The following is a 20,586-nucleotide window of genomic DNA, read 5'->3' as shown; positions in this document are numbered from 1 at the left end:
ATCCTGGCTCCCTTGGCCTGTAAAGTGAGATGAGCGTCGCAACCCCAGAGTCATCTGCAACTGGACTTAACTGTCACGGGTCCTTTACCTTTACCTTTTAAAAAGCCCTGAACAACTGGACTAGGTTACAATAGAAATCATCTTCCACTTCACTGCCTGGTCAGGGTAATAAGATCGGCAAATGGAATCTGGCTAGCTTGCCACACCCTTGTGATCATTGGCTCGTGAGGGGCTTTATCACCAGTGGGACCAGTGTTGTGGAATGCTTTTCCATCTGAAATATGAGAGGCTCCATCAGTATTGGCATTCCTCTGGCTCTTGAAGGCGCACCTGTTTAGGCAAGCATTCCCCAGAAGCTGAACCACTTGATCTAATTTTTTTAATTGCTCTTTTTCTGTTTGAATGGTCCTTTTAAACAAGCCTGTTTTATTGTATGACAGTTTTTTTAAAAACATTTTGATTAAATTGTTTTACTGCATGTTTTAGTTATAAGTGACTATTTTATCATTGATTTTATATAGTCGTACCTTGGTTTTTGAACAGCTTAGTTCTTGAACGTTTTGGCTCCCGAAAGCCCTCAAACCCGGAAGCGACTGTTCCGGTTTGTGAACTATCTTTGGAAGCTGAATGTCCGACAGGGTTTCCGTGGCTTCCGATTGGCTGCAGGAAGCCATTTTGTCATGTTAGTGGTTTGCTTAATTATTTAACCACTTATTTAGAGAGAGGGTTGTCTAAGTGTGTGTGGAAATAAGCCTACCATAAAAAGGTAAAGGGACCCCTGACCATTAGGTTCAGTCGTGACCGACTCTGGGGTTGCAGCACTCATCTTGCTTTATTGGCCAAGGGAGCCGGCGTACAGCTTCCGGGTCATGTGGCCAGCATGACTAAGCCACTTCTGGCGAACCAGAGCAGCACATAGAAACGCCGTTTACCTTCCCACCAGAGCAGTACCTATTTATCTACTTGCACTTTGACGTGCTTTCAAAGTGCTAAGTTGGCAGGAGCAGGGACCGAGCAACGGGAGCTCACCCCGTCGCGGGGATTCGAACCGCCAGCCTTTTGATTGGCAAGTCCTAGGCTCTGTGGTTTAACCCACAGCACCACCCGCATCCCTAAGCCTACCATACAGAGCCCCAAGGCTTGCAATGCTATTTATTTCTCAGGTCAGTCTTTACCAATGTGGCCCACACCAGTGTATTGAACTTCGGTTCCGATCACCTCCAGCCAGCACAGTGGCGTAGCGTGGGTTGTCAGCACCCGGGGCAAGGCAAGTAATTTGCGCCCCCTAACCCGTGGATTTTAGCACTGCGAGTGCGAGCGCCCCCCCCCCAGATGTTGCGCCCGGTGCGGCCAACCCCCCCTGCACCCCCCACACAACGCCACTGAGCCAGCACACCTTTGCTCCCATCAATCCTTGCAACCTATGGCCATTCCAGGTGGGGTTGATGAGAGTTGTACAGTAGTCCAAAACAACTGGAGGGCACCAGATTGGGAAAGGTTGCCATGGATGCCTGCCTCATGAAAGACCATATCCATAAAAAGTTTGCTGAGAGACCAAACATTCTATGAAAAGACGCTATGAGGAAAAAATGGAAGCTGAGGTCTCTTGACAGATAACAGGGAGGTGATACAATCCGGCAATCAAGGCTAGCATCTAATCGGCCTTGATGCCTTTTATCGCTCACACTTTGCCTCTCTCAAGTTTCCGCTGAGGCTTTCTTGGAATCGTGAGGACAAATAGTCTCTGAACTGAAGTCCCACATCATAGATGGAGAGATGAAGGTGGTGGTGATGGGTTGACAGAGGGCGCGCAGTGCCATTGCTGTCAGAGAAATATTTACTGGGTATGATGGAGTCTCAACACAAAAGTGGGGTCCATGTAGGGCAGTAATGGGGGAACCAGTGGCCCTCCAGCTGTTGCTGGGCTCCAGCTCCCATTAGTCCCTGCCAGAAAACCCAACAAAACTGCTGGGAGTCCATCAACATCTTCTTTATTCTTATTGGTTTATGAGTTTATATCCTGCCTTCCTCTAAGGTTGGGACTCAAGTTGGCTTCCGACATCTAAGAACTTCACTATAAAACACAAAAGTTAAATACTAGTTAAAACGTTAGTTACATTAGTACACATTTAGAACCAGCAGTGAAAATCTAATTTGAGTGTTTCTGCCTGACTGGAAATCATAGAATTGTAGTGTTGGATGGGACAAGGACCAGTCTGGATAGTTAGCCTTGGTGAAGACTTGACGTTTTTATCCCCTGAAAAGTTTTGGATTGAGTTTCCACTGAAATGAGGCTGCATTTTAATGTTTCAATGTTGTATTTTAATCTTGTTTTTTGAAATATATATACTCAGAGTCGCAAAGTGATTTCATGCTCTTTATTCAGCTCATAGTGGTGAGGAGAAATGAATGAATATCCCCTCACAGTATCTGCTTTATATACATTATTTACACAATGGGCTGCACATGATTGGCTAATTCCGGAATTCTACTGTAAGCCAATCAGGTTGTGGATTCACTTCTATCTGGAGCAGGATTGGGTGGTTCCTGCCAACCAATCATACTGCTGCATTGTTCTAGGACCAATCAGACTGCTGCATTCTGAATCCTATTGTTCTAGGACTAATCAGACTGCTGCAATTTGGATCCTATTGTTCTAGGACCAATCAGACTGCTTCAGTTTGGATCCTATTCAACTCAGTACATAACATTTTTTAAGCAGTATTTCAATCAATTGTTTTTATATTTGGTGTTAGCCGCCCTTGGCTGGGGAGGGCGGGATATATATATATATATATATATATATATATATATATATATATATATATCTGCTTTCGTAGGTTTTCACGGGTACAGGAATGCAGGTTTTGGTGTCTTCGGGTGTCTTCCCGTGTAAGAGTTGGGGTGTCTAGGCGACGTTTCGACGAGGTCTCACTCGTCATCTTGAAGATGACGAGTGAGACCTCGTCGAAACGTCGCCTAGACACCCCAACTCTTACACGGGAAGACACCCGAAGACACCAAAACCTGCATATATATATATATATATATATATATATATATATATATATATATATATATATATATATATTACTCCTGCAGTGTGGGAATCTTTTGCCCAATGTAGGGCTCAGACCCATGACCCTGAGATTAAGAGTCTCATGCTCTACTGACTGAGCGAAATGCTTTTTTTCTTTCTTTCCATGTGTCCTTGCACTGTGATAAGGCCTCTTGGTTGCCTGGATAGAGAATCGAGAGGGGGAAACTAGCTTCCTGTATAAAGGTGAAATTTACATCTGTTGCTCCATCCACTTTTGCCTCTGGCCCCACCCATCACTGAAATGTGGTCCCTGGAGAAAATTGCCCCAAAGAGAATTCAGCCCCCCAATCTGAGAAAGGTGGCAAGTCCTATTCCTGCAGTGTTCCCTGTTGTGCTCCAAAGTCCTGGTAATAAAAACTCTTCAGCACTGTGGGGCAGGGGGCATTTTGTGTACAGGCGCCCATCACGTACAAACCCTACTTCCTGGAAAGCAAAATCAAACTGGGAAGCCACAACAGAGGCCCCTTCTTGACTCTTGCGTCTCTCAGCCTCCAGTCAGACAGCAACCACAGCCCCGATGACCTGGCAAAAACAAAACCAAGAAAGCATTTCCTTCCAACGTTTTCTTTTCTTTTCTTTTTTAATTGCCTTTCTTTTCATCTTTCCTTTTCTCTTTCTTTGTGCCACAAAGGGAAATTGCAGAACATATTGGCAGCCATAAACATGTCAATGCAACAACACAGACAGACATCTCCACGTGTTCTGAGAACAAAAAATTCCTGTCGGAAATGACTGCAAGAGAAGGGATTTGGGTGAGATATAGAGAAGGAGGAGGAGGAACTGGCTTGGCGCCAGTCCCAAAAGAGAAACAAGACCTTGGGCGGTTCCGCAGTGAGACTCTCTAGAAGAGCAAGCCGCTAGAGGTTAAAGGATACAGTCGTGGGAAGACAGGCAAGGTCTTTGGGCTGAACAAGGCGGGTGAAACAACTCTTCAGGGAAATGGGGAGAGGGAGAGAACCTCTTCGGCCAATTCAAATGGAAATTTTTCAGGGGAAGACAATAAAGCTGTCTTGGAGACAGGGGGGTGGGTTCTGAGGGCTGGAACAATCAGATGTAAGTGAAGATTTAGATACTTTACCCCTTATATCAGAGCCGACCCAATCATTAGACGTGGGGAGGACGCTGCTTCAAGCGGCAGAAGCCTCCTAGGTGGCAGTGTGGTGCAGTGGTTAAGAGCGGTAGACTCATAATCTGGTGAACCGGGTTCGCTTCCCCGCTCCTCCACATGCAGCTGCTGGGTGACCTTGGGCCAGTCACACTTCTCTGAAGTTTCTCAGCCTCACTCACCTCACAGAGTGTTTATTGTGGGGGAGGAAGGGAAAGGAGATTGTTAGCCGCTTTGAGACTCCTTCAGGTAGTGATAAAGAGGAATATCAAATTCAAACTCTTCTTCTTCTTCACACCCCCAGGTGCCCATCCTGTCCTGCCACCACCTCTAGGGGCAGAGAAGCACCTCTGCAAACAGTGCCCGTTTCCACTAAATCGCATCCATTTCGGGTGAGATCTCACCCAAAATCAGCACGGCCTTGATCAAAAAATCAGTGCCAGTGGTGATGCTGCTTCTCTGCCAGCGGTGGGTGCAAAAAGGTGCACAGTGGTGGTACAGCAGGTGGCGGCGCCAGGAGCAGGTAAGTGGTGGCAGGAGTAGTAGTAGCAGTGGCAGGGCAAAGTAGCCCTTCGAGATTTGCCTTAAGTGGTGTAATGGGACGAGCCACCATTGCCCCACATTGAAAGAGGGTTGTAGGGTTCCCACCCAAAAGAAGGGGTGTTTTGATTTAGAAAAAAAAGTTAAAGGGGGATGGGGACATGATAGAGGTATATAAAATTATGGTTACCAATAGCTGTGTTCCACCTCCAGTTTCAGAGGCAATGCACTTCTGAATACCAGTTGGTGGAATGGGAGAGTTGCTGTTACACCCAGCCTCTGTTTGCGGGCTTCCCACAGACATCTGGTTGGCAGACTGGGTACTGGATTATATGGGCCTTTGGCCCAGTAGAGCTTCTCCTATGTTCATAACCACACTACAAGTGTAATATGGTTTAACAGTTATCTTCCCGGGAGATATTGGGAACTGTACTTGTCAGGCGTCAGAGGATCCAACCCCCACAGCAGGTTGCCAGGAATGGATAAGACAAGGAAATGTCCTTACCAACCGCTTTTTATTCAGTACTCACAGAGAGAGGCTTGGGAATGCAGCCTCTTGGAGTCATGGCATTGCCTCGAGTGAGTCTCCACCCCTTCCCTTTCTCCCACTTCCTCATGCATCATCGCTACAGGTGCTGAAAATTGCCCTCTGCCTTTGAGCTCTTTGCTCTCCTACTTTCAATGCCCACCAGGTTCTGGGAGAGGGGGGGGTCTGGAATGCTTTCTAAAGACACTTTGTCTGTCCTCTCTCCCCCCTCTGGTGCTTCTTCTTCCCCCTCTCCCATTATCTACCTCTGAGCTGGTGAGGCAGTCTCCGCCATTCCTCCTCTGCCCAGTTCCTGACAGTACATCTGTAAGGACAGATAGGAGCCTCATAACAGATTTCTGAGACACATATTTTTGTAAACTAAAAATCTTTAATAAAAATATACTATAAAATAAAATAACAGATTTCTGACAGCCAAACTAGACAATTTATAGGAGACATGGAATTGGGCCTCCTAACATTGCACACAGACGTGGTATCTGCTGCGACATATACAGAACAAAGGGTGCTTCTTAAAAACTGATAAAAACTAATTTGATTCCTCAAGTAATGTTGCAATCCTGACTCTCAGGTAAGTTGAGAGTGAGCCCAATGAATTCAATGGGACTTACTTCTGAGTCATAAAAAAAATCACTGTTGTTGGCTGATGCTCATGCGATTGGGGTGGAAAGGAGGGAGCCCAACAGTAGGTGGCGCCAGAGCCAATAGCGGGCAGAGCCAACTAATTCTAGTTTGGTCCCCATCCTCCTTCCTGTTGAGTTCTATAAGGGCAACACTGAGTCTAAGGAGGAGGAAGCTGATGGGCACGGACACCCCCCCACACACACACCTGTACTGTTTGTAAGTTAGAAGGCAAGCAAGTGAAAGGCAAACTGAAATTGTGGTCCTGATGAATCAGCCCTCCAGTCTTTAACTGCAAGAGAGTTCTATCTACACAAGATTTGTTTTCTGCTGTTGCTCTGAGTGAATGCAGGCATCATAGAATTTACAGGAGAGGGGGAGGGAGGGAGGAAAGAGGCCAAACAAACTGGTATACAGGAGGAACCTCTACTTACAACCATAATCCGTTCCGGAGGTCTGGTCATAACTAGAAACGTACATAAGTAGAGGCGCACTTTCCCATAGAAAGTAATGGAAACGTGAATCTGTTCTAGATGATGAAAAACACCCCCTAAAACAGCAATTTAACACAGATTTTACTGTCTAATGAGACCATAGATCCATAAAATGAAGGCAGTAACCAATGTACTGTACTATAAAATAATTAAGACATTATTGTACATGGGGAAAAAATTAACATTTATTTATTTTTCTTACGTGCACTGTGGGTGGGTGGGCTTACCTGGCTACAAGCTGGGGGTGGGGCAAGGGTCAGTAAAGAGTGGATTCACTTTGGCCAGGGTCATTTTTTCTTCTTGCCAGGCCAGGTTCTTCTCTGGACTTCCTCAGGTTAGTTCCTTGGCGGGGTTTGGGGCTGCAATGCACCCTGCTGTGCCTCTTGCAGGCGGCACCTCTTCCACAGCTTCGGGGGGGGATGGGGGCCCTCTCCCCAGCAGCAGAGGCCCCAGCCTCTGTTCATATCTAGAGGAAAGTTCATAAGTCAAAGCACCTACGGAAGGTCGTAACTGGAATCGTATGTAAGTAGAGCCATACGTAAGTTGAGGTTCCACTGTACAATCAATACAGATTTCTAGTGCAGATGCTGTCTTGCAACATCTTCCAGAAGATGACATCAACTGAACATCGTGATGAACTGGACTAGAGCCTGCAAGACTGCGGTTCAAATTCCCACTCGGCTATGAAGCTCACTGGGTGACCTTGGGAGCCAATGACAGCCTCCCAGCCTAACCCACCTCACAGGGGTGTTGTGGGGATTAAATGAGGAAGTGGAGAACCTTGAGCTCCTTGGAGGAAAAGGTGGGGTATAAATGCAAGACATGATAAAATACACAATACACAGTCGAGGGATATCGTGACGTGGTACCCAGGAGCCAGTTCCCAACTTTTCCTGCGAAACAGTGGACGGAAATGCCATAAACTCTTTCCATACATCCTTAACAACAACATCAAGGAAGTGGGTAATTAATCTCAATTACTCCCACATAGAGGATTTAGCTCCAGGTGCTACCACACCTCAGTTCCATTTAATCTCTATTGCTGATGGCTGGCAGGGCAAAAAGCCATCTTTCTACTTCCTGTGATCCTCATAAATCCTATCCTTTGCCACCCAGCCTGGGTGTGGAGAGGAATCTTGCCGCAGGGCATCTAGTGAAGACAGGGTGGGATTTAAATTTTCTGGGCCAAGGTGCTTTGCCACTTTCGCTCTTCTCTTGCGCTGCAAGCATAAGACGAGCCCGCTGGATCAGGCCAATGGCCCCAGCATCCTGTTCTCACAGTGGCCACTCAGAAAGCAGCAAGTGGGACCCAAATGCAATAGCCCTCTCCCCTCCTTTGGTTTCCAGCAGCCAGTATTCAGAAGCATTAGCACAGCCATCATGTCTAGTAGCCATCAATAGCCTTCACAAATTTGTCTAATCCTAAAGTTCCACTCAACAAACCTAGACTGCATCTTAAAAAGCAGAGACATCACCTTGCCAACAAAGGTCCGTATAGTTAAAGCTATGGTTTTCCCAGTAGTGATGTACAGAAGTGAGAGCTGGACCATAAAGAAGGCTGATCGGCGAAGAATTTATGCTTTTGAATTATGGTGCTGGAGGAGACTCTTGAGAGTCCCATGGACTGCAAGAAGATCAAACCTATCCATTCGGAAGGAAATGAGCCCTGAGTGCTCACTGGAAGGACAGATCGTGAAGCTGAGGCTCCAATACTTTGGCCACCTCATGAGAAGAGAAGACTCCCTGGAAAAGACCCTGATGTTGGGAAAGATGGAGGACACAAGGAGAAGGGGACGACAGAGGACGAGATGGTTGGACAGTGTTCTCGAAGCTACCAGCATGAATTTGACAAAACTGTGGGAGGCAGGGGAAGACAGAAGTGCCTGGCGTGCTCTGGTCCAGGGGGTCATGAAGAGTCAGACACAACTAAACAACAACAAAGTTCCACTCCTGTGCACAGGCAGCAGCAAACAACTCAGCAGCTCCCCCCTTTCAAAGTCTTATTCTTTTTATTCTTCTTACTCTTTTTAACTACCCTCCAAAATTAATTTGGACACTTATATCCAAATCAAGGAGGTTAAGAGAAACACTGTGTACTGTTATAGCAAGCTCAGACAGCAGCAGTTACCTTGTAATCCCCGAAGAGGAAAACGAAAGTTGAATGTATCCGCTCCCTTTGTGACTCAATAATGGAGTCGAGCCTTCCCCCGCTGGGAGGTCCACTTCCAAAAAGCAAGAGTCTAATCCACTGTCAAATCTATCTCATGCAGGGTCTCAAATTCTCCCCTCTTCCCCCTGCAGAAAGAGGGGCTGAAGTTCCACTCCTGCTGAAGTGAGTTCCATAGTTAACGATGTACTGCAGGCTCCCTCAACCTCGGCCCTCCAGATGTTTTTGGCCTACAACTCCCATGAACCCTAGCTAGCAGGACCAGTGGTCAGGGATGATGGGAATTGTAGTCTCAAAACATCTGGAGGGCCGAGGTTGAAGAAGCCTGATGTACTGCATGAAGCGGCACTTTCTTTTACCTGAGCCTCCCAACTTCCTGCTTAATCTGATGCTCACGAGTTCTAGCGTCATGAGAGATGGAGCAAAACTTTCCCCTTTCCCCATTCCTTGCATCGTTTCGTAAACTTCTTTCATATCACCTCTCGCTAGCCTTGTCTCTGAACTAGACATCAAAGTTAATAAACCTGGGTTAGTCATGCCAGTGCATTTTTTTCCAATGAGTCTGCTCTGAGCTTAGACTAGCATTGTGTACAGACCTAGACCATGAAAATACAAAATGCAACCTAAAACAGCTTTATGAAACGGTGGCCAGTCAGATGCCCATGGGGAACCCACCAGCAGGACCTCAATGCAACAGCGCACCTTGGTTTCCAAACATTTTGGAAGTCGAACGGACTTCCGGAATGGATTCTGTTCGACTTCCGAGATACAACTGTACAAGGAAGACAAACAAAAAACAATAAGAGAAAGAAATGGTGGCACACCAATATAAATCAAGGCATCCATATTTAATAAGTTGATATGGTCGGTGAATATTGAGCTTCCTAAGCATAGGAAATAAAATCCCACCAGAGGACATAAAATGGTTCTATATTGTCCATCCCCTGAAAACACATGGTTTATGTGTCATTCCCCCCCACAATAGCTGAAATGCATGAATTCTTTATACCATATAGCCAAATGCAGATTTATCAAGATTTTCCATTGCTGGGCTAATGAAATCCTACCTGCAGCCAGCAACATCTATATCGAAAGCTCTTTAGAGCAATAAGCCTCCATACCTTTTAGACCATGGGTAGACAAACTAAGGCCCGGGGGCCGGATCCAGCCCAATCGCCTTCTAAATCCGGCCTGCGGACAGTCGAGGAATCAGCGTGGTTTTACATGAGTTAGAATGTGTCCTTTTATTTAAACTGCATCTCTGGGTTATTTGTGGGGCATAGGAATTCGTCCATGTCCCCCCCCCAAATATAGTCCAGCCCCCCCACAAGGTCTGAAGGACAGTGGACTGGCCCCCTGCTGAAAAAGTTTGCTGACCCCTGTTTTTGACCATAGGTCAAACCCTGTACATTCCACTGGGGCAATGGATGGTCTCACAGCAACAAACAAAAATATGGTGATATCTCTTGTCTTAATCTTTTTTTAATATGATGGAGGGAGGTGCTGGTGTCAGCTGTTGTGGTCCTAATGGGGCCTCAACACTTCTGCAGCTGTGCATTGTGTTGACGCCAGCAGGGGTGGATTTTGGTCATATGACGCCCTGATCAAGGACAAAATCCACACATACACCCCAATATTGCTTATTTTCATGCCCTCCTCCCTCTCACACTTCCTTGGCTCGGGCCACCCCACCCCCCAGCTTGGCACCCTGTGAGGGGGAACCACCCACACCGCCCTAAATCCGGCGTTGACAGCGGGCCTGCCTACACACCCAATGCTTGTACGCACGCCTACATGCATTGAACTTTTTCCATCTTATCCCAAGGCCAGTTTCAAGCCCAGGCAACCTTTCCTGCGGTTTTTGCTCTGCAAAAGAGAAGTGGCAGCGTAAGTAGACCATGATGTCACTGCTTTCCCTGCGGCTGCATATTTTGGACTGAGAAGGCTGCTGCTTCCAATCAAGAGGTTGCATTGATCCTTGCTCCAGCTATACCCCCTTGAGCATCATCAGCAAAATAGTTGGCACTGCCTTTGAATTCTTAGACGTCCTGAGGGCCCAAGGAAGCGGAATTCAAATGGCTCTCTTCCAGGGCTTGGGGGGGGGGGAGTTGTTTTGAGCTCATCCCATGCAGAGGTCAACCTGATGCAGGATAGGGAGCCATCTTTACAGGGCAGGTCTTGGGTGCTATTAAGGATGCAAAAGACAAAGAGGTTCAGCTCAAGGGTCACGATCCGATGAGATCTCCTCCTTCACAAGTCCAAGTAAAATGAGCAGGGACTTGGGATAGGGCCCTGGATTGTCCCTGGCTATTTTCGGTTTCACAGGAAGCTATTTAATACCAGGTCAGACTATGGATGGATGAATCTTTCCAAGTTACCGTAATTACGGTACTCTCTTTCTCTCTCTGTCATCTCTCTGTCTCTCTCTCACTCTCATTTTAAATTAAGCTCTTCACATTTCCATGCCAGCGTGCAATTTTCCTTTTAAAAAGAAAAAGGAAAAAAGAAGTCATCATGAAAATTAATCTGCATTTCAGTGCAGATGTTCTCCTAATGGTATGCATTTCTGTGCACATTACTTGGCCAGAGAACTGCGTTGCAAAATCCAGAGAAGTGCAAATTTCAAAGGACGATTGTGCTTCAGTCTGCATATTGTTTCAGAAAGTGCAAATTAGGTAGGGTAGGTTCCTTTTTAAAATGTGAACTGAATTGAATCTCGTTCCTGTCTCCAGGTCAGGCAACCTGTTTAACGAGTATCGATCCTGATTTGCTTTCACAGACCTCGTGGGGTTGTTTATGCAATGCCAGTTCTTCATTGAATATTTGTCCTTATTTGAGGAGAGTTCAGTTAGAATCCTGAGTTGTTCCTGTGGTGTGTTTAGACATCTTATTAATCGTTTGTCCACCCCACACTTCCCACTCCATTTTCCTGTCACTTTCCAAACCACATAAAGGGCCTGTTTCTGTTTAAAAGCCCATTTGCTGTTGCACTAGGGCAGCAGAGCCCTTTCTCAGACTTTCACTGTGCAAACCTGATGTTCCAGGATGTTCCTGAATCCCTTCTGCAAAATACTGACAGCCTGGGAGGAGATTTTCGCCTGGCCACTTTTCAGGGTGCCAGGAGGCAGGGAAGTGTCTCTCCTATCACTTTCTACCCAAGCATTTCGAACTACAGTCATACCTTGGGTTACAGACACTTCAGGTTGCGTTTTTTTGGGTTATGGACCCACTGAAACCCGGAAGTACCGGAACGGGTTACTTCCAGGTTTTGGGGGTTGCGCATGCGGAGAAGCACCAAATCGCAACCCATGCGTGCGCAGATGCGCCGCTGCAGGTTGCGAACGCTGCGGGTTGCGAACATGCTTCTCACACGGATCACGTTCGCAACCTGAGCGTCCACTGTACAGGTAACAGAGACTTGAGACAGGGCCTTTCTCCAGGCAAAACCGGCACATCACTTTTCTATTCAAGCAAGAAACATGATCAGAGTTCAAGGATACAGTCTACGCAGACCCTCACCCCCCCTCAATTAAACACTTCAAGAAGGGTGCCCAGAAGGACCAATGAGGGGGTGCAGTGGCTGCAGAGAGCAGATGTGGTTCAGAAGGGTGTATGGCCTGGGAGAGTCTTGAGGTCGAGGGAAGGAGGCGGGGGGGGGGGTTCACTCAGCCCCCAGGCCTGACCTTCCCCATCCCTGGCCTAGAGAATCCCTGGACTGCCTGCCAGTCAGTGTAGAAAATACCGAGCTGACTGTTGGTGCAAGTACTCTTTGGTGAGAGAACGCTAGCAGAGATTGAAAGTTACAAAATATGCAGAAAAGTAATGTGTGGTGAAATAAAAAAATTAAGGATATATATATATATATAATGTTCATAAATGCATATATAAACCACATGTCTGAAACCCCACAGAAAAAGTCCTGAAACCATTTTGTCCCTCCCAAATTGACCTCAAATAATTTCTCTGCAAGGTCGAAGGAAAATGGAAAAGCCTCCCATTGTCTTTTCCTTCACAAATCCTGTCTTAAGGGTATGTCTGTGTATGAATAGGATGAGACTGTGACCTGGCTCAGGAACTATTTGTCATTACAAAAAACTGGCCAGGCTCCCCAGGGTATCCAGTCAAGTAACCATTAACAGGTAACCTGCCAGACAGGCGATAAACAATGCACTCAGATTTCTGTTGTAGACTGTCCCTTCTGTGATGTAGGTATGATGTATCTGGGGGGTGGTCTTGAGCTCCACCCCTTTCTGTGATGTATGTATGATGTAAGGAGGGCTGGTCTTTAGCTCCAGGGCAGGGAATTTACAATGTCTATATAAGGGCAGGCACACATTTGTTCGGGGTCCTCCTCCCTACCTTGATTTCAGTAAGGCATTTGACAAGGTGCCCCATGATATTCTTGTAAAGAAGCTGGTAAAATGCGGTCTTGACTCTGCTACCACTCAGTGGATTTGTAACTGGCTGACTGACCGAACCCAAAGGGTGCTCATCAATGGTTCCTCTTCATCCTGGAGAAGAGTGACTAGTGGGGTGCCACAGGGTTCTGTCTTGGGCCCGGTCTTATTTAACATCTTTATCAACGACTTGGATGATGGACTCAAGGGCATCCTGATCAAATTTGCAGATGACACCAAACTGGGAGGGGTGGCTAACACCCCAGAGGACAGGATCACACTTCAAAACGACCTTGACAGATTAGAGAACTGGGCAAAAACAAACAAAATGAATTTTAACAGGGAGAAATGTAAAGTATTGCACTTGGGCAAAAAAAATGAGAGGCACAATTACAAGATGGGTGACACCTGGCTTGAGAGCAGTACATGTGAAAAGGATCTAGGAGTCTTGGTTGACCACAAACTTGACATGAGCCAACAGTGTGACGCGGCAGCTAAAAAAGCCAATGCAATTCTGGGCTGCATCAATAGGAGTATAGCATCTAGATCAAGGGAAGTAATAGTGCCACTGTATTCTGCTCTGGTCAGACCACACCTGGAGTACTGTGTCCAGTTCTGGGCACCACAATTCAAGAAGGACACTGACAAACTGGAACGTGTCCAGAGGAGGGCAACCAAAATGGTCAAAGGCCTGGAAACGATGCCTTATGAGGAACGGCTAAGGGAGCTGGGCATGTTTAGCCTGGAGAAGAGGAGGTTAAGGGGTGATATGATAGCCATGTTCAAATATATAAAAGGATGTCACATAGAGGAGGGAGAAAGGTTGTTTTCTGCTGCTCCAGAGAAGCGGACACGGAGCAATGGATCCAAACTACAAGAAAGAAGATTCCACCTAAACATTAGGAAGAACTTCCTGACAGTAAGAGCTGTTCGACAGTGGAATTTGCTGCCAAGGAGTGTGGTGGAGTCTCCTACTTTGGAGGTCTTTAAGCAGAGGCTTGACAACCATATGTCAGGAGTGCTCTGATGGTGTTTCCTGCTTGGCAGGGGGTTGGACTCGATGGCCCTTATGGTCTCTTCCAACTCTATGATTCTATGATTCTATGATTCTATGATTCCCTTCCTGCGTGTGAGGGGAGCACCCTGTTGTAACAGTTTCAATAAAGATCAGGCTTACTAGCTGCTTTGCTTCTCAATATTCTCTGGTTGGCCTCTGTTATTTTCTCCGACCGATGGAGAACCTACGACAGACTCTATAAGGGCTCTTGTGTCCCCTATAAGGGAATAAGATTTTTGTTTATTACAGTGGGTATATAGGCTGTTAGATCTTTAAAATATGCCCTTCCAAGTTCCTTCCGAAGTTTCCATCTTCCCCCAGTATAGGAAGAGACCTTGTACACAAGAGCCCAGCAGAGGAGAGGGGCGGTCTGCCCTTGGGTCACACCCTCTTCCTCCCTCCTTGATGGTTGGTGACAGCACACTCCCCCTCCCTCTCTGGGTCAGCCCAGAGAGAGGATGTCCCTTCAGTGTGCTGTAGTGGTTAAGAGCGGTAGACTCATAATCTGGTGAACTGGGTTCGCTTCCCTGCTCCTCCACATGCAGCTGCTGGGTGACCTTGGGCTAGTCACACTTCTCTGAAGTCTCTCAGCCCCACTCACCTCACAGAGTGTTTGCTGTGAGGGAGGAAGGGAAAGGAGAATGTTAGCCGCTTTGAGACTCCTTCGAGTAGTGATAAAGTGGGATATCAAATCCAAACTCTTCTTCTTCACCAGCCATAAGGAGAATGGGGCTCCGTCCCCCCACCCAGCCCCAAAGTCCCGGCTCAGGTGCCCACTTCACTCCCTTCGGCTCTGGCCTCAATGAGGGGGCTTCTTGTGGGCAGGGGCATAGCTAGCTGCTCTGGCACCCAGAGCGGTAGGGGTGGGGTGATCCACCCAGGGGGCAGCGCAACGAGCTGCCCAAGGAGTCAATCTAGCGGACGCAAGCCCCACACTGCTGTTTCAGGCAGCATGGGGCCTCGAGCCACCACATCACTCCCAGGAGAGACGTGTGGCTCAGGCATGCTGCAGGCCAGGCCCCGTGGTAAGTGCCACTCTCCGCAGTGTTCCATTTTGTCACCCCCTCAAGGATGACACCCAGGGTGGACTGCAGCCCCTTCCTACGCCCCTGCTTGTGGGGGTGCCTGGTTGTGCCCCCTCAAGAAGTAAATAATGAGGCCAGATACAGGATAAAGGAAGTCTTTCATTTGGTTGTTTGTATTGCTGTATGTTATATATATTTAATATAATTTTTATTAAATTTTCCACTTTAACAATCCAATCAAATCACATTAAGCACTCCAAATTATACAAATACATATCATATAGTCCAAATATTCTGCCAAATTATAAATTTTTGTTGAGGCTTCCCATGCTTCAAGTTCAGTGGGGCTCTAATCATCTTATGTTTCTACTGCCTTGAGTTTCCAATAGTTCCTTCTTTAAATCTTCCTGTTGTTATCCTTCCGTATTGCTGTATGTTATAAGGGACGCGGGTGGTGCTGTGGGTTAAACCACAGAGCCTAGGGCTTGCCGATCAGAAGGTTGGAGGTTCGAATCCTCACGACGGGGTGAGCTCCCGTTGTTTGGTCCCTGCTCCTGCCAACCTAGCACTTCGAAAGCATGTCAAAGTGTAAGTAGATAAATAGGTACCACTCCGGCGGGAAGGTAAACGGCATTTCCGTGCGCTGCTCTGGTTCGCCAGAAGCGGCTTAGTCATGCTGGCCACATGACCCGGAAGCTGTGCGCCGGCTCCCTCAGCCAGTAAAGCGAGATAAGCGCCACAATCCCAGAGTTGGCCACGACCGGACCTAATGGTCAGGCGTCCCTTTATTGCTGTATGTTATGCTCACTGTATGTTGTGTTCCTGTTTAATGAGGGTGGATTTGTGTATTGGGGGGTGGTTGTGTTATGTTGTAAATAAAATTCCAATAAAAATTAAAAGGGAAAAGAAAAAAAGAAATGTACCTGGGACCACACACCCCCCCAACGCTATACCACTGCAGTAAAGGATACTGTCTCATCACCAGTGTTGAAGTAAGATTCAATTTCCGGTCCATTTGGATTCTGTGGGTTGTATCCTCTGTCTGCTAGCACAACGAAGGAACAGTTGGACTAGTGAAAGCTCATTGGGCAACAGATGATGTAACCTATTTTGCAACAGTTACCAGCAATTTAGTTACGTGTTCTCTTGCGCAACTACTATCAACTGACATGAAAGTAGAAGTTTTGCCAGCAGAGCAAGCATGTCACTAAGTGACCTTAACTTAACACTACATTGGATACATCCCTAAATTACAGAGATGTGCGTGGATCTTTTCCTTCACAACGGGCAGCAAAATGACTTGGGCAGCTCTGCTGGTGAGTGAGGAATGTGTAGGTATCTCTCTGCTAATGAAACACAGCTTTATCTCTCTCCCACCTTCTGAAGGGCCCTTTGTCATGACCCAAACGGAAAAAACTTTGTTCTTCTTCTTCTTCCAGGAACTGAGGCCCATGCTTGTAGAATTCACTCTTACTCAGCAGATCTCCAAGTACTTCCTGATGTCTTTAAATATTTTTTAGAGAGGCAGCAGCAAAAGCAGGAATTGCGGCTCTTGAGCCAGACGACTCTTGTAGAGTTGGAAAGGGTTCCTTTCTTTTTTGGACAGCGATAGCAGGCAGCTGATGCACTGGTTAGGAACACCGGAGGAATATGGTTCTGCTTGCATTTTAATATGAACCTACTTGATCTACACCTCCCTAAATGGTCCGCAAAAGCAAAATGCAACTATATCACACTTCTCTGAATTTTGCGATGAAGTTCTCCAACCCAATAATAATGTACAAAAAGATATATTGGGGGAAAGTGTGCATAAACATGCATATATTAGGGAAAATAACATACTGAAATAATTATATTGTTGCAAACTGCTTGCAAAATTGTATACATTAGGCAAAATTACTACTACTACTACTACTACTACTACTAATAATAATAATAATAATTTATTTGTACCCCACCCATCTGGCTCGGTTTCCCCAGCCACTCTGGCTTCCAACAAAGACCAAAAATACACTAAAATGTCACACATTAAAAACTTCCTTGAACAGGGCTGCCTTCAGATGTCTTCTGAATGTCAGGTAGTTGTTTATCTCTCTGACATCTGATGGGAGGGCGTTCCACAGGGCGGGCGCTGTGATAGGAATTTTATGGTCTTAGATATATGGTAATGTTCATAACTGCACATACATAGATCAACACAGGAAGAGCATCCTGGAACCATTTTGATTCCTCACAAATCCTGTCTCAAGGATATGTCTGTTTGAATAAGGTGTGAGCCTGTGACCTGGCCCAGGAAATAAGTATTTTACCACTACAAAAGAATGGCCAGGCTCCCCAGGAAATCCAATCAAGCAACCTGCCAGACAAGAGAAAAACAACATTTAAATTTCTGTGATGTAGGTGGGATGTATCTGAGGGGTGGTCTTAGGTTACACCCCTTCTGTGATGTATGCATAATGTTTCTGGGGGTGGTCGTGTGGGGGTGGTCGTGATCTGGAGGATGGGAATTTCAAAAGTCTTTATAAGGCCTTGCAGGCCATTGTTCTGGGTCCTCTTCCTCTCCTGCGTGTGAGGGGAGTACCCTGTTGCAACAGATCAATAAAGATCAAGCTTACTAGCTGCTTTGCTTCTCAATATTCTCTGGTTGGCCTCTGTTATTTTCTCCTACCAATAGGGAACCTATGTAAGGACTCTATATGGGCCAGGGGTCTGCAACCTTTAAGACAAAAAGAGCCACTTGGACCTGTTTCTGAAGGAAAAAAACCTGGGAGCCGCAAAACTATTGCGACATTTAAAACAAATATATCTCCGGAGCCGCGATCTGACAGCAGGCGGGAAGGTGACATCGGGACGGTGCGTGACTAACGCACGCACCGCCCCCATGCGAGGTCACAGCCAGTACAGCGCCTGCCACAGCGGGGAGTGTGGCGCACAATGCACCTCCCCCCTCGCTAGTATCCGTCCCGGAGCCGCGGCAAAGGTGTAAAAGAGCCACATGCGGCTCCGGAGCCGCGGGTTGCAGACCCCTGATATGGGCTCTTGGATACCCCATAAGGGAAAAGGGCATATTTTTATTTACAACAGCGCCACTACCGAGAAGGCTCTCTGCCTGGTTCCCTGTAGCTTTGCTTCTCGCAATGAGGGAACCATCAGAAGGCCCTCGGCCCTGGATCTCAGCATCAGGGCAGAACGATGGGGGTGAAGAAGCTCCTTCAGGTATATACATATACATACATACATATATATATATACATATATATATATATATATATATATATATATATATATATATATATATGCAGGTTTTGGTGTCTTCGGGTATCTTCCCGTGTAAGAGTTGGGGTGTCTAGGCGAACTCTTACACGGGAAGATACCCGAAGACACCAAAACCTGCATTCCTGTACCCGTGAAAATCTACGAAAGCAAATATATATATATATATATATATAATGTATGTGTGTATATATATATATATATATATATATATATATATATATATATATATATATATATATATATATATATATATAAAATAGGCTTCCCAGAGGGATCTGGTTGTGATAATAGCATGTTGGACTAGATGGGCCTTTGGCCTGATCCAGCAGGGCTTTTCTTGGGTTTTCATGTTCTTTTATTAATAGAAATTCACACAAAAATGCTGGGTGGAGGTCAATTCGCCTATAATTTTAAAAATAAAATGTTTTAATCTTTTTAATAATCTGTGTTCTATTCGGTGTTAAAGAGCTTTTATAAATTTACCCACAAAAATATAGAAAGTCAATTGCAACTCAATAAACCTTTAATATATTAAATGTATAGTTGAATTAGAGACTTGGAAATGGCAGCAGCAAAAAGTCAACCAGGAGGCTTTGTATTTTATTTTTTAAAAAGCAAGCACTACAGTATTCTTTAATTTTGCAACATTTTAATTTAAAAAGAAAAAGGCATAGCCCAAACTATTTGAGCACTAATTAATAGACGGATCAAAAAGAAAACAAGATTAATTGTAAGTAGGGAAAGGAAATTTGGGAAATGTCAAAGGAATGAAAAGCTTGTAAAAAAAACCCAAAACTCCTGTGTTATATCAGAACAGAATTTCCTGCTGTTGAAAAACTCGAGGCATCAGATTCAGGAGTCGAATTTCTTTGATGTAATCAGCCAGTGAGCAATACACTGCTCTTTTTATGAGGCATCATCTAGTCTTGCGTCTAGCTTGATGCCAGTTAAAGAAAAAAAAAAGCAGCAGCAGCAGCATAAACAAACACAATGGTTTGGTGAAGTTTTCTGTTGGGCTCAAGGAAATCAAGCAGGAAATTGAATTCCTAGAGGTGAACTTCAAAGGATCCCTTGTCACCAGATCTATCCCATGCCGTACTGTTATAGGTTTGTGGACTGTTCCAGCTTTACAAAGCTTCAAAAGGTCTAGTTTGGAAGCCTTTGACTCACCAGGACGCTGTCTGACTGCTGCTGAATGTGTCTTTTGTCCAGCCCTTGGGAGCATGCCAAGGCAAAAATAGTTTTGCGAACTCTGCTGCACACGCTCTGCGGCACCCATTAAAACATCATCTGTTGTTCACTTCACTAGACTTATGGCACATACCACATGGTCAAGAGCTGGGGAATCTGGAGATTTGCCCTCGGTGTGATCTCTCTCAGACAAAAAACCCGCTGAGTCATGAAGTCATGACGCTCAAGAGTTGGTAGAATGGGATTAGTAACACGAACGCATACGTGGGAATTCAGTTCATGCTTGGAGACATTACTTAAGGCGGCATTACTTACTTAACAGGGAGACGGCACTCGCTTCATCATTCATTTTGCAAATCTGACACTACTGAATTTGGTCTGAGTCAGGATTCAGGTGGCTTTTCCACCACAGGGGGTACTTGCAGACGGGTGCTTATTATGGGATGGGTGCTCCTTATTCACTCCCCAGCATCCAGATAGTGTTGTTGGCATCAAAATCCCATCCCATATCTCCTCGCCTCCATTTAATCCCGATTTACTATTTACAGGGGAAATCCTACATTTAAAAAAAACTGTTGCCAATGATTCATTGAATCAATGAGTCTTTTGAAGATTAACTTCCCATCTGCAAACATCCAGAAACTGATAGTACCTCTTGAAATGCTGTGCTAACTGATCGCCAATGACTGCTCTTGAGGAGTGGGTCATTCTGATTTTATCTTGCATATATTTCAGCTTTACTCAAGAATATGACACACTTTCAGTTGCTCCTTGTAATTCATTCACTTTTTGACTCATGCTTTCCAAATTCTTCATCCTTCATTGTGCTAATCTATAGACAGTGGTACCTTGGGTTACATACACTTCAGGTTACATATGCTTCAGGTTACAGACTCCACTAACCCAGAAATAGTACCTTGGGTTAAGAACTTTGCTTCAGGATGAGAACAGAAATCGTGCTCCGGCGGCACGGTGGCAGCAGGAAGCCCCATTAGCTAAAGTGGTGTTTCAGGTTAAGAACAGTTTCAGGTTAAGTACGGACCTCCGGAACGAATTAAGTACTTAA

The 20,586-nt window shown here is 45.8% G+C and overlaps 1 long non-coding RNA gene across 1 annotated transcript in view; it reads right to left on the bottom strand.

Moving 5' to 3' along the window:
- Positions 1 to 1,949: 1,949 nt before the first annotated feature.
- The window catches only part of LOC308576053, a 93,674-nt gene continuing 75,037 nt past the window's right edge, over positions 1,950 to 20,586 (bottom strand). The window contains exon 3 of the long non-coding RNA XR_014003029.1: positions 1,950 to 1,965. This is a non-coding gene — a long non-coding RNA (uncharacterized lncRNA). The remainder of the gene's footprint in view (positions 1,966 to 20,586) is intronic.

Source organism: Podarcis bocagei, assembly GCF_964188305.1.
Source record: "Podarcis bocagei genome assembly, chromosome: 16".
Taxonomy (NCBI): Eukaryota; Metazoa; Chordata; class Lepidosauria; order Squamata; family Lacertidae; genus Podarcis; species Podarcis bocagei.
Note: the sequence above shows the minus strand (reverse complement) of the source record. Positions and strands in the feature narration are given on the sequence as shown.